The 15023-nt window shown below is 46.1% G+C and overlaps 1 protein-coding gene across 1 annotated transcript in view; it reads left to right on the top strand.

The window, feature by feature from the left end:
* Positions 1–15023, top strand: part of jarid2b (jumonji and AT-rich interaction domain containing 2b) — a 136300-nt gene that overhangs the window by 22324 nt on the left and 98953 nt on the right. The window lies entirely within an intron of this gene.

The raw sequence follows: 15023 nt of genomic DNA, 5'->3' as shown, positions 1-15023 counted from the left end.
GGCATCCCTGGTTTCAGTAACCCTTTGGGAAGGCTCTCACTACAATTCTTGTTCAATAGTGCTACCTCCAAAACCTAACTACAAAATTTTGACCTGAACTGCACAGAGAAAGTTGGAATACTTCTCTCTGTAGCTGTAAACCTCTTAAACATCCAACTTTTACTATAACTATTTTACAATTGTCATATAAGTCCTGTTGACAGGTATGCCGTTCCAAGCACAATTGAATTGTCTTGAAGGGCTTAAAATATGGTATTTGAGAATGCCGTAACGGCTGAATGTCTGCATGCTGATTTGGCTTGTTAAAACGACGCTGGTTACAATCACAGTCATTCACTGTTGTACCCCTTTCGCTGGCTGGCTTGCGCTGGCCCACGGGGATTCTAGCCCCAAACACGGGGATTAACGAGGAATTAGTGCGACTGCCAGAGGGGGGAAATAAAAATAAGCAGTAAAGGTTTCGGTTTGGGCCGTGACCATGTGACCACAGTGCTTTAATTGTGCTTTTCTTCTCCCTATTTAAATGGGGGGAAAATGTGTCTGCAGGCTCTCCGGTCAGAGAGAACGCGAGCGAGATCAATGGATTCTCTATAAATAACGGATGTTTAGGCCCGATTTCCGCCAGCCTCCTTCCTCTGTACGCAGACAGTAGTAGTTAACCTGTCTCCAGTTCCCTCCCTCTCTCTCGTGCGCTGGTGCCCTGGGAGCCTTCCCAGACAGGCAGACGACAAGCCCAGCCTTCACAGTCCTTTCTCTCGCCCCCCCCCCCCCCCCGCTTTCTAATTTCATGCTCCCATTGCCATTTTCTCAGGGAGGCCATTAGAAACCGGGTCTGCCGGAGACGGCACTCGATAAGCCACGGGATCCGTCACTGAAAGCTGTGGTTTTGGGTGTCTGAGGGACGGTGCCGCCCGCCGCCCGTGGGTGCGCCCAGAGTTCACCGTCCCCGACAACCTGCTGCGTTCCTCCACCCTCCTACGTCCCAGTTTGCTCCTTTTAAGATGGCCGCCTGTGGGGGTTTGTGTTTCAGGCCTGCAGTACTACTTTGCATTGCCCTTATTGACGGTTGCGGCCCTCTTGGCTCGTTGTGCCGATTCATGTTCCTCATCTGGCAGTAGGGACTGCTGCTCTTAAAACGTCATTCAACCGCATTCCTTACAGTCAACCACTACGTCTGACCCCAGGAATGTCAAGAATGGAAATTCAGGCTTGTCAACTCCAAGTATTGTCTTCTCTTATATGTGTTTTTGATTGACAGGTTACTCTAGGGCAATATAAAAAAAAATAAAAATAAAAAAAAACCTGAAACATTGAATGTCATTATCTGTCATTTGATGAGTGAGGTCACTTGAGGTAGACAGTGTAGGCGACTGGGGTCGGGGCCATTTTTGGTCTTTTTTACTCTATCGCACAAGCGCCCTGTACAGGAACATTAACGGTTGCTCAGTGTAGTTATTCTGTTCCTGCGAGTGTGACTTTTGGATGCACGTTTTACAAGCGGGGCTCGTTTCAGCAGAGGGAGCAGGCCAGAACTGAGAATTCTTGACATTCTGAAAACTCCTTGGGTAAATGGAGGAACGATAAGCTGAGTGTGTCTGTGTGTACAAAGGTGAGGCATTCTGTACTCCAGGACTGTCACCTGATTTAAAGTGTCAGGGGTTGTGGCACGTTTATAGGGGCATCATGGTTGCCAAACGGAAATGCGCTTGCCTCTTGCCCTCCGTGTTGATTTTCACCATGCTTGCGAAATGGCAGGCCCGTTAATTTTCTCTGCCTCCACACAAATTTCACCCTTCTCTGATTTCTGCTGCTAAGCTCTGCCATAGCAGAAAGTGGGTCTCATTGACAAACAGGCCCCCTACCACGGCGACTCTTGCATACGGTGTACAGTAGTAGTTTTGGTGGACAAATTGCTGCTGGTGAACTTTAGCTCGTGGAGACGTGTTGTGCTGAATTTGGGTCCCTGTTGTTTGGCATCTGTATTTTCTTGCTGGTCATGTGCAGCTGTGCCTTGTATCCAAGTGGCAGAATTTATCTTTGCCAAGATTTCCTCTTGGATATATCCTTCACATCTGCAGCTGAGCAAGGATGAGCAAATGGTTTGTATGTATCCAAACATTCTCTCTCTAAAACATTTTCGTAGTTCGAAGAAACGTAAGACTGTATTTGGATTAATAGTAGAACACAGAGACCAGTGTATCCTCTTTTGGCCAATGTGCTGTCTCTGGGCCTCGACTGAAAAGGTTAGTGACCCTGAATCGTGACCTGTTGTCGCTCCGCTTAAATGTGTTCATTTTCAAATGGCAAAGAGCCCTTTAAACGAGCACGTTCTGTATTTCTTTGTGTGTTTATTCATTCATGTGGTCTCTGGAAAACCAAGCTTTCAGTTCCAAACTCATCTCTGGTGTTTTCTGAGGCTGCCTGAGTGACACGTGGTGTAAACGTTGTTCCTTGAAAAAGTTGGGAAGTTAAATCTCGAAGGAGTGTGGTACCGCTCGGGGTTCCCAGCCTGCGTATAACTCAACGCGTTGGCAGTCTCCCAAACCATGAACGGGGGAATAAAAAGCCCTACGCAGCCGCTGGGGGCATAAAAACGATGAGTGGAGGGAGAGATTTAGATTTTGATGAGGAAGTGGCAGAAACCTGGATCGTACAGACAGGTTAGTCATGTGGTAGCGCTCAGTAGACCAGTACTTGTTGAGACAGAGTTCCTGGAGCGTGGCCCAGTGGAATGTTTGTAATGTCTATGATCTGAAACCCCCTCTTCCCTTGCAAGGCGGCCAAGGCCCAACTGGGTGGATTGTCAGGGAGACACGGCCACGCTGGGTCTCGCAAAGCCTGAGAGAGGCACAAGGTACCTATGCTTCGATTAGTCGAGCCTATGGAAAGGACACCCTGCCATCCCTCCGCTGAGCTGTAAAGACGTCGGAGCATGGCTCCGGAGTTGCCTGACGCACTCCAGCTGACTTGCTGACTTTTCTTCTTACCCAGCAGAAACAGGCACTTTCTGTGAGAACTGGGGCTGCTGCAGAATAATGATTATGAAATGAGTGTGGCTGATAAAGGCTGAGTCAGTGGTACGGCCTTATACTTGAGGACTGTTTCTCCATTAACAAGGCAAGACAAGGTGTATTTATTTATATAGCACAAGTCAAACCAGGGGTCATTCAAAGTGCCTCGCATCAGGAGTAAAATGACACAAATTTAACAATTGTATTTGTCATAAATAATAAATAAAAAAACTATAAAATAGAAAGGGATGACAAGAATAAGAGAAGTAAAAGGTTAAGGTAGACTGCAGAGAATAATGTGCAAACATCACATTTAATTGTAGGCATAGGAGGAAAAAAAAAATTCATCTCGATTTAAAAGTGTTAATGGTTGGAGCACTTCTGAACTTTTTTAGGAGATTATTCCATTTGTGTGTAGCATAAACGCTAAATGCTGATTCCCTATGTTTAGTTCATGGTGTAGGTTTTACTGGCAACCCTGTACCCATAGACAAGTGATCGACAACAATTTATTTTGTAACCAGCTCAGAAATATATTTATGGCCTAAGCCATTAACCTGGTGGTTGATATCAGTTCTCGCAGTCTTCAGTTTCCCAGGTCAAAAGGCTTGTGCAAGTGGCTTTTAGAGGATGTGTCTTGCACATGGTAATATGCGCAGACAAGGGTTATGCTTCACAGGTACTGCTCCATATATTATGCCTCTGTTGGTCCCCGCTGTGTTCCCCTGGGATGTTCCTGAGTTTCCGGAAAGATTAAAGGGAGAGGAACAAGTCAATACACTTCAGTATCTGAGGGCCAGAAGGTGTTTCCTACCGCAGAAACCATGAAAAAGGTTGAGAGTTTTAAATCGCTGTGGGGTGGATGTCTTTATGCCTCCACTGAGATTGTGTAAGTTTAGGTTTTGTGTTGTGGTTTGGAGAAATTTCCACGCTTCCATTTCTTAAGGTGGCCGCAGGGCTTATGAGTCCCACGGTGGTGACCCTACTTGACATGAAAGTGATCCAAGTCCGGAAGCAGACAGACATCCGGTCCCAATATATGTGATTTTGGGTGGCCTGTGAGTCCAGTAGGAACCACAGGAGACGGTGGTTGGGATGATTAACCGGACACAAAGGTCTGGCAAGACCAGAGGTTGTGCCGGAGATGGGCTCATGGTGCGTCACATCTCGTCACGTGTGAGCGAGCCATTGGCCCAGTCATCCGTGGTGACCAGTAGGAGTCTGCCTCAAGGACTCTTTTTTCTGTTCCGGGGGAATTGTTACACATGAACATGCAAAAAGGCACTTCCTTACCGGCATCTGACAAGGGTTTTAAATTACGAGGAGACTGGCCCAGAGGTGCGGGGGCTGGGGGTTGCCATCCAAGAAGAGTAACTGAAAACAGTTGGTAAAATCCTCTCTCTCACACTCTCTATATATTTTTTTTTACTGCCTGAGGATATATGGAGGCCACTCCCACCCCCCCCACCCCCCCCAATTGCCTCCCAACACCAAAGTGAATGGGGCCATTTGAAAATGAACTTCCCTGGTTTATTTAGCTGCTTTTAAAGAGCCACGTTCGGTTTACAGTGTGTCCCTTTGATCTCTCGGTGCTTCCAGCACAGAGCAGATAATTAAAAAAAGGTCAGACGGCTGGTGTAGGAAATCGGTTCTGCACGTGGGGTGCGGAAGGAGATTGCCTCTGTGGGTAGGGTGGGAGGGATTGGGGAGGGGTGGGGTGGGGGGTGGTTACATGCTGTAATTATAGTGGCCGGAACTGCTTGGGCAGATGAGGAGATGTAAGGAGTGAATGCTGGCGAGTTTCTCACAAGTTCGTTTTATCTGCATTCCCTGCACAAGGCCAGGTTTTCGGAGCATCCCCTTATAAAAACTGATCCCTCCCTATCACTCATTGGCTCTTTAATGCGGTCCACGTGCTGCTCTCAGCTGGAGGAAAAGACGTAAGCGATCGACTCCACTTCCTGAGAATCCTGCCGGCAAAGAAAGCGAAACAAGCCTCTGACTTGAGCGCTTTTGCTGCCCGTTGACCGTTCAGAATTGAGAAGTCGCCAAGATGTTTTCGCTGAGTTACAAGGGGGTCAAATCGGGCTGTGCACACCCATGTAGGAGGTCAGTGCTTCTTTGGAGTATTACCTGCTGTACAAAAATGTACAATAAAGTTACGTGGAAGTGAGCGGTTTCAGGGTTTTGTCTCAAAGCTTTCCTCAAACCATTCTTTATCACATTCAGGACATTCATTTTTGATTATGCAGTATTCCAGCAATAGCCAGCCCCCCCCCCCATATCTTATTTTTTCCTTGGTTACAGACCAGGAGGGTACCCTAGGGATAGCCTGATCACCGCTCCCTGGACCTCCCTCTGAAAGGGTCTCCATCTGTTCCCAGAATTGAGTTTAGAGAAGGGAGAAGGGAGAGTGACGAGGGCCTGGATTAAGGGAGCGCGGGATTGGATCGCTTTCATTTTTTTCTCCACTTGTGTGGCCAGCATAGCTCTTGCAGGTTGTTTTAAATGGAGTTAATTTATCATGGTGCGCTTGCTGGTGATGGCCACTGTCTCGGTTGCATTGAAGAGATCAGTTTGTTCCGTCTCATCAGCGGAATGGGAGAATGCCACATGGGAAATGGAGTCTCACGGCTTCACAATTCATGGGAATTGGTGTTCATGTTGGCCGCAGGTAATTTGAGTAATATGTTTCACAATGTGATGTCCTTCTGGTTGATAAAATCATTGGTTATTTGTGAAAGAAAAGTAAATGTGATAAATGAACAGATGAATGCTAAAGAATTCTGTGGAGATAAAGTCAAAGGTACAAAAATAAATATTCAAATATAATTGTTTTAGTTCATGTAAAGGAGATGAGGATTGACCATAATTAGCTATTTTATTGTTTTTATATATTTGGGATGTTGACAATATAACAGTGTTGTAATTTTTGCCATGGATTTGAAACACATGCTCTTATGCATATTGATATATTTTGTCCTATTGTAGAGAGAACAAAGATTCTTTCCTTTCATGCTTGTTAGGTATTCAAGGACCGGTAATTTCTTGCACATTGAGGCTATGTTCATAATGTAAGGCCACATCCAGGTCAGCGACAGACCAAATGAATGCTGGATTGTGTTGAGACAATTGCCCTAAACCATAAGACTGCAAGGAAAAAGAGTTTCCTTCAGTTTTCCTTGTTCTGAACTGGTCTCACTCTGATTAATTTCCCCTTCTTCTGCACTCATGGCTGACAAGTTCCCTGTGAAAGGAATATTTTCATGGTATTAGGGAGCGTTATGTATAATTCATCAGATGATTAATATCCTCTGGCGGAATGCGCCGGTCTGGCTGGCGGAAAGGCTGGTTTCGCTCGTAATGCGAGTGGCCACAGCGCCGCAGGAAGTGCACCGCGGGGGCGTGGCCGCCACGGGGAGAGGCGTGGGATCCGTGCTTTCGCTCCGTTCTGCCACGTTCCCCTCTCTCCTGCAGCGGCTAATCAAATCAGACGCAGCCGTCTGAAAGCCGAGGTGTCTAGAAAGCGGGCTCCCGTCACGTCAGACATTTCAGGTTTGGATGGTTCGATGCGATGCACAACTGCGCTAAAGCCCGTCTTCCCTAGCCTCCCCCCCCCCTCTCCAGCCAGCACAATCCTTTCACTGACGGTGGACTCCCTGGTGTTTTAATCAGTCTCACGAGAATGACTCCGCATCACGCCACCGTCCCTCTGTCACCTGAAAGCATTTTTCCTTCATCATTCCGGCGACCGCGCTGCACCGCTGCTGCGGACCGCCCTCCCGCAGATATAGCGGTTGCGTTCCCTCGCGTTTTAAAGAAATTTTAATAAAAGTCGCCGTAGTCTTCAACCCTTGCGCTGCGAGGCAGTTTCCACTTTGCTTGAAGTGAGGGTTACTGAAGCACCTCCTCTGTACGAAATGCTTCATAAACCTTTCATGTTTGTGAACTACGTTTTCAATTTCCCCCTCCGCCCGGTAACGGGCTGGGCTGTGCTGTACCGAGCTCCACTCGACAGCAGAAGAGCTCCGTCGCCTCTCTACCCGAAGGAAGGATGCTCTTAACGGCTCGACTGCGCCAGCCTCACAATTATTTATACTGCGTGTTCTGCAGCACCGACGCCTGAGTCCATTAAACGCACCAGCCGAACGGTACCCGTGTAACGGCGCGCCCCACCCAGTTTGGAAACCAAGTACCTTAGACCAGTAAAAATCCGGAAGACGTTTTTCTGCCCGGAGCCGGTCTGCTCGAATGAAGGAAGGAACGACTTGCGCAGTGACAGCGTGCCGTAATCTACACCCATGGGAATGCCCGGGGAACGAGAGCGAAGATGGTGTTGACGCCTTGAGGTTGAGTGGAAGCCGCAGACTGTGGGCGCTTCTGCGCGGTCGCTTTGCCGGCGGCTCGTGAAACTTGGCCTGGCCGCGGCCGCCCTTTGGAGCATTAATGTAGGGCAGCTGAAATGTCGAGTTAATGCGGACGGCAGCTGGAAAGGTCCCCGTGGCTCAGACGTACAGCCTGAGCCCCCCAGCCCCCTACTCTCTGTAACAGGGAGTCCACATAAATCTCTCCGAGCAGAATGGCCTCTCAAAAGAATTCTGTTTCAGCGATGCGCTTTATTGTTTCTGCGGTCATGCTCTTAAGTAAGACAAAGCTCTCCTGGATTCTGTAGGTCACGGATTGCCATTTGACACCATGTGACTGCAACCACCCCCCCCCCCCCCCACCCAGCCCCACGTATGTCTTCTGCAAAAGTCAGGTGTCCAGTTAAAATCATTCCAAAAACGTAGTTCGGATTTCCTGATGGGTAAATATGAAGAGGGTAAAATTGGAGCATTGGTGCTCTAGCAAGCGGGTGGGCAGAAGGCCAACACAAGCTCTTTTGGTGCAGAATATTCAACAAAGCCACATTTGACTTGCCAGTATGAAGATTGAAGATATATTCTTATAGTGCTTTCTTTGTGATAGGCGTGTCTGCAGATTGAGTCTGAGGGAGACTTTAGCCAGTGCTGTCTGCTGCATTTTCAGTCAGTGCAAACCACGGCAGAGAGAGAATGAAGGATTGAGAGAGAGAGTGAGAGTGAGAGAGGGATAATTGTGGTAATGTTTCCTATATCCATACCACCCACCACCTTCTATAAAATATGCCAGAACCAAGTGAATCGTGTAAATTTGAGCCGAGATCATAATTACAAGGTATGTCTTTCGCGTTAGTTCCACGCTATAGTCAGTGTTATACATTCAGGTATGTTCGGATTCCAGCGGTGGATTTAATTATTTCTTGTTTTCACGAGCGTGTGCTGGAACCGAATTCATTATGACTGCACGTGCAGCAGCACAGGAATTTCTCTGCTCGTCCTGGGGTGGATGCCAGTGAATTTGATTGAATTACTTCCTGACAGGGATGGAAAGCGACGCATTTTTACAATGTCTCCTAAATATTCTCACCCCGGCGTGCCCCTGGATTGACGTACCGAAGTATCTGCCCTCCCCTGCGCCACAGATTCTTCTCGTTGCTCCACATTTAGTTTTTCTGTAGTCAGCAAACATCTGTTTTTCAGCTTGGATGTCAGCATTTACATGGCTCCTTCAACGCCCCCCCCCCCCCCCCCAACATATACACCCCCCCCCCAAGACATCATTTGTTATTCAGAAACACATGTGAGCAAGCATGTCTGCAATTACCCAGCTCTTCCCAAACGTGCCAGTTTGTTGATGTAGCAGAGCCGGAATGGTTCCCAGCTGGCGCGAGTGCAGAGGAGCCTTGGTTGAGCCGGCAATGGTGTTGGAGGGAAAACTCGAGCTGGTGTCTTGAAGAAAAAGCCCTCGCTTCTGTTTCGTCTCCAGCCGTGAAGTCCAGCTGTCGTCGTGCCTCGCCTGTGAACCTGGACTTTATTTTGGCAAAGCTTCGAAATGGAGCCGCACCAACAATGTCGAATAGGCAGTGCCCATGTGCACGGCCTTTTTTGTAGAGTTGAACATTCTTGGTGCACACTAATATTTTTCCAGTTGGCACAACAGGCTGGAATGCTCCTAAAATAGTCGCGGTGTAGAGCCCTGACGTGGCCATTTCTGTGACCCACCTGGAGATGATAGTCTTTCACTAAATCAAAAGTTTTAGAGATGTGCTACGCTGTAATGTTCAGGATATAATAGATACGTTCATCTCTTCTGAACTTGGTCTTGCAAGTTCATCTCTTCTGAATAAGTTCTTGGCCGTGCATGTTCATCTGTTCTGAATAAATTCTTGGCCTTTCGATAGGTGCAAAGGCAGGAAAGCCGTCTGATTTTTTTTTTTTTTTGCCTCAGCTTGCTCCTGTTTTCTTTCTAGGCTTGCAGTGCTCTGAAGTCAGCCTTTGCATGTTCCGAAATCTGTTTATTATATCTCAACGGTTTTGCTTGAATGACTGGGGTGAAGCCTCTCACTCAAGGTCACGAAAGCAGTGGCCCACACGTGGGTCCAAACTTGCAGCCCACCGGTCTGGAGGACCAGGGCTCCCATGCACCATGTGTTGCTGATGGAGGCTGAACCAGGCACATGTGCTCCCTCTGCCTGCCAACTCGCATTCTTCCCCCGTACTGTTCCGCTAAGGATCTGTGGCTGGCTGACGCTGCCTGTTTAGTTTAGTGTTGCCAAAACAAAGGACTCATAACTGCAGGGTCACCCTCGCAGTCCGCCAAGACGAAGCGAAGTTTGCGGCCCGGCGCTTTCTTACGTTTCTGTTTTCTCGCCTGCATCTGCTCAGATAAATCCTGCTTTCTTGGGCTGCAATGAGTCACGAAAAGCCACCGGTATTTAATTGATGCTTATTTGTCACAATTAAATCGTAGGTACACATGGTCATTCTGCACTTGTATACAACTAATTGCCCGACTGAAAAAAATTTGGAGGGAAATATTGGGTTTGTTTTGCGAGGGATTCCTTTCGCCTCTGCAACATTCTGCAGCTGTAATTTTACCGCAGCAGAAATGGAAGTAATTGTACGGTCTGCTTCCTGAGGCGTGATATTGAAACATAAAATGAACCCTTCCATGAAACTATTACACTAGATGTGCAATTGAGTGCTTAACCGTGTATTATGCCAGCTCGCAAACAATTGAAATGGATTGCCAACTATTTAGCTATCTGGCCAAATTTGCATTTTCTTTTTTTTGGCTGGGGGGGTTTGGGGTGGTTAAAATGTTTCCCCTTAACACTGTTCATTGAGTAAAGCAGCTATGGCTTGGTTTAAGTGAGTCCTTCCTAATTCCTTGGTTCCCTGAAATGTTTACTGTACATTTAATTTAGCTATTTTCATAGCCTATGTCACATTGACAAAATTGATTAAATCCCATTGCTGGATCTTTTCATATTGCACACAAGCAAATGTAGAATTATATATTTTACATCTTAACGTCCATAAACACTGTCACATCATTCCTTCAGAATGGTTTTGCATCTATTAACGAGCTCATTGCACCTTAGCACTGCTCGATTTGTACCATTTACATTAGGAGAGGCTTTGCTGACTTGCTCCCTTAGGATCGCGATGTTATCTGGAATAATCAATAGTAGATTATCAAACATTTGTGGTCTTTTGTATTTAAAAGGGGATTTGCCTAATCCTGCTGGATGCCTGTTGTCATTGATTAGAAAGGGCGAGGTACTGTCTTATTGTTGGTATTGGCTCGTAATAAAATCTATGCAGTCTCATTGAAAAGGTTGGTTGGAGGTGAAGTTAGACAGGACAATTGGGTAAGAAAGAGTAAGCCTTGGTGTTGTGGCACAATGCTGCTTTTTTAAGAATGCTAAGAGGCTTACTGAAGCCCTAACCATACAGGAAAGGTTGCTTGCAGTATAGTTTGTCTTTTCTTAATGCACTATCGACCTGTTCCGGGGCTCGACTCTCCGGTGGGCACATCACGTTTAGCAAACTCCCTATCTGGTTTGGTCCTCGCCGCTGAACCGTCCTGACCTTTGCTTCGGAAACGAGACCCGATTTCCAATATGGCATCGCCTAATGGGGCCTCGCTCCTCTCTCTTCCCTCTTGCGTTAATGTAATTATACTTGTCTGTTGCGTTCCTCCGTGTCCTTCCATCTTGAGTTGAAGCGGTAATTCAGTTTGCGCTGCGAGCTGCCGACTGCTAAAGCCACACACAAGGCAGCTCCACTCGCCGAGCTGACGTCTTGTCATTTCCCATTAAATTGAATAAATCTGCCCGGCTCAGAGAATCAGCCTGTGGTTAATGAAGCTTCACGAGCTCTTTACCTGCTGTCTCGGTATGGTTATTGTCTTCATTTGCCGGAGAGAGCATCGGTTATTTCATCACCAAGAGTCAGGTTGTCTCTTTGTGTTTTGAAACGGCCTCACTGGCTGGCACACCGCCGCATTTCTTCCTTCCCCTGACGATTTTCAGCTTTCCTGCCATTTTACACAGTGCGTTCGTTTTCCAATGGTGGCAGGACCTTCCTGTCTTTAAACGTTTAAATAAAGTGGGGTGGCGGAAGCAATAAATGCTTATTTCTAATGCGTCAAACAAACTCAGTCTGGTCTAAACTCAGATGTTTGTTGTTCATTAATGTTCACAGTGACCTTTTATAATTAACATGCAGGGTTGACTGTTGACTGTCCAGGTAATGTTTTCTTCAGTCTAGTGACGGTATCATTAGCTGGTTGACCACAGTCCTCCAAAACTTTTAGCAATACAGCTTGAAGATCTAACTGAAGCGTATGCATGTCCAGCACCAGCAACATGTAAAACAAATTGGCCCAGTATTGCCCTCTTTAAGTTCACTTTGTATGAATGTCACACTTGCTCCAATTTTGTTGGCTGCTTTTTTGATGCTGAGATATTTCTTCTAGAAGGGGTTTCTTTATCCAAGAACCAAAGCGTGCTTTCCCCCCCCCCCCACATGCTTATTTGTATAAAACAGATTTGGGTCGTTGGCTAGCTCTCTGATTAAATGAACACTTCACGCACTGTGTAGCTTACAGATTTCGTCTTATGCATGAGACTTTTTTTCTACCATGCCTTAAGATTCACTCTCTGTTGAAATGCTACTTAACTCTCCTGAATCTCTCTACGGGACACCAAGTCATTTTCAGATTAAGATTGATAAATTAATTAATTCTAGGAATTCTTCAACTGCAAGGCTCAGGGACAACAGACAAAACATGTTTTATCTGAGCAACAGAAATGTAAAGGGAAAATGGAGGGCGCCTATGGTTCATTAACAATATGAGATATGAGCATATGGAGGCTCTTAATCCTTAAACCAGAAAGACAAGGCAAGGCAAGTCTCTTGACTGTTTACAAAGCTAAAAACCTTGCAGTGCTTTCTCTGGTCATTCACTTGAGTTCTTGTTCACTTTTGCTGTCTCCAGTGATCCCACACCCTTCCAAATGTCTTGTTTATTTTTTCATTTTAATTTTAAATTTGTATTTAAAATGCTGTGACATTTTTCACCATCTTATAATTAAAGCCCCTTGGTTGGCAACCTCCTGATTTTGCATGTTATTTTCTTGGAACTTGTCAATGTCAGTCATCACCTGTGCTCCTGACTTCAGAAATTATGGTTGAAACTTATTTGAAAGGAAGCAGTGGCCATGAGCTCATGGATTTGATTTTGTGTGCGTAGGGGAACTCTTTGTGTACTGTATCAATTTCTTGTGCTGTATGTATTTCATATATCCTTCCAGTTTTAGCCTTTTCAAAATGTTTTTCCTATTGACTGATGTTAATTTTGTTTTCCACTGACTGGGCTAAATATGCCGACATGCATATGTAGGCAAAGTCTTCAGAGACTAGCTGCTGGTATGATTATTCGTACTTGTGATTTCAAAGGACCGAGAATGTAATCAATGTTAAGTACATGCACTCAGATGTATTTTATTTTCCTGATTAGATTTTTTTAAATAAACAAAAGTATTCAGTGTAAGCAATGCTAGTGCTAAATGGTAATTTGGTAATTCCCCGTAATAGGAGTCAACAATTTCCCAGTCAATAAATGCATTACTGTACAGGATTTGAATGTATTCCATATCTCAAATCTTTAGCGCAGTGAAATCTATTTTTAGCGCCAGTCGGGCTTTAGTCACAATGGTTGCTGTCGGAATGCAATTATGTCATTGTCTATTTCTGTGCATTTTTCCAGCGCACCATTAACAGTCCCAAATGCAATGGTGAATACCTCTAGTGAGTGAGCACAGAGGAAGTATTGTAAATTTTGTTGCAAATTGGTCAAATTAAATGACATTTTATGAAGCCTCGTGAATCACATAAAATGTATATGACCCACTTTAAAATGTAAGGATTGGTTAAAAAGCCCTGAATTGTGCAATTATATTGCTTTAGCTGATGCACCGTGAAGCCAGCTATGCAGACAGGAAAAAGTCTGAAAAATATATAGGCATACATAATCCATTATTAGCACCGTGTGTTTGGGCCTACTTGCGCCCTTGCCGAGCATGCAATTTCAATGCTATCCGTTCTCTATACACTATGTATATTGTGCTGTAGTCATCGTAAAATTAAGAGGCCTCTACATCAACGTGACATTGCCAACAACCTGAACCGAATAGCCACAGGACTCTGTGTACAATCTAGGTTAAATAGAGCCGTTAATAATGTGGATTGCTGGAGAAGTAATGGAATGCTTGGAAACAGGGAGGCACAGAGATGTGTCAGTGGAAGCGCTGCTGCTGCTACTGCTACTGCTACTGCTACTGCTAATGCTACCTTCCCCCATTTCTTATCTGAGCATGCCCAGTTTTATTATTTTATGCTGTTGAGTTGTGGGAGGACTTTCCCCCTGCTGGGGGAAAACGTGGATCGGGGAGGGGTACATAACCAGATGAACTGCACAGCAGCTCTATTGAATTTCGTGTGGACCTCGATCAATTGCAGGTGGGAATTCCTACAATTAAAGGTCTGCAGGGTATCTAAAACACAGTAACTCCAGGTCAAGGAATCCGCCAAGGGTACGGCTTATATTTTCCGCAGAAGTAAACGTGTCCAAAGGCAAAAAATAAATAACAGGATATCAGGAAAATTCTAAAAGGTGAATATAGTCGGGGGTAATTGTAGGCTTGGGCTGTAGGCTTGTTTACCTGGGCTTTGTTTTTTTGATTTGCTTTTTACTTTTCGATGTGTGTCCTTAAGTGGGCTGAACAGCAGCATACCTTCCTTTTTAAATCGTGCAGTGACACAAAAGCAAATCGCCCCTGAGCCGGCGACTGTCTACACCTGAATGCAGCTTTGTGAAAACAAGTACTGGCGAGTATCCTTTATTCTGATTGGATATCTTATCTCCTGCTGGATCAAAGCCCTTCCAATTGGGCATCGGGAGGTCTGCTGTCTTTGTTGCGCTGCGGGGTGTGAATGTTCTGCTCAACTCCCACCCCCTCGTGAATATTCATGATAACGGGCAGTGTGCTTCAATCATGTTAAACACACCAGCTGAATTTCTGACCGGTGCATAAGAGGCCTTTTGGCAGTGCGACTGACACACTGAGCTGGTCCACCACTTGTCCTGTGTGTGCCAGGGATAAAAGTCAGGCGGCAAGCGCTCTCAAATGGATGAGCAATGATGGACGACATCGTATCCAGCGATAACAGCCGAAACGGTCAGTTTATAAGACAGGCAGAACCCGAGAGTCCAGTTAGCAGTGGCTCCCCTGCGGCGACACGCATAGGTCTCATTGTGACCTGAGTTCCGCCCGGGCCAATGGGATTATCTCTAACCCGCGCAGGTTCAGCGTTGTGGCAACTGGTGTGTGGCGTTGCCCGGGCCGCTTCGCACGAGCCATAAAACAAAAGCCGAGAGGGGCTGTCACGAGCCGGCTGCAACACCAGAGACCTCTCTGATCCTCGTTGGAAAGCAGTCCTGTTGCCAGATCTATTCATTCGTGTCTGAAGGTCCTCAGCTGCCACCCAGTGCCGTTTTCCATTTTGGAACCGGGTTATTTTTGAGCCCTGCCTCCCCAAGAGCGGCTTAAGAATTTGGCAGCTCACGGGGGACCGGGTCATC

The sequence above is a fragment of the Conger conger genome, chromosome 9, assembly GCF_963514075.1.
Source record: "Conger conger chromosome 9, fConCon1.1, whole genome shotgun sequence".
NCBI lineage: Eukaryota > Metazoa > Chordata > Actinopteri > Anguilliformes > Congridae > Conger > Conger conger.
Note: the sequence above shows the minus strand (reverse complement) of the source record. Positions and strands in the feature narration are given on the sequence as shown.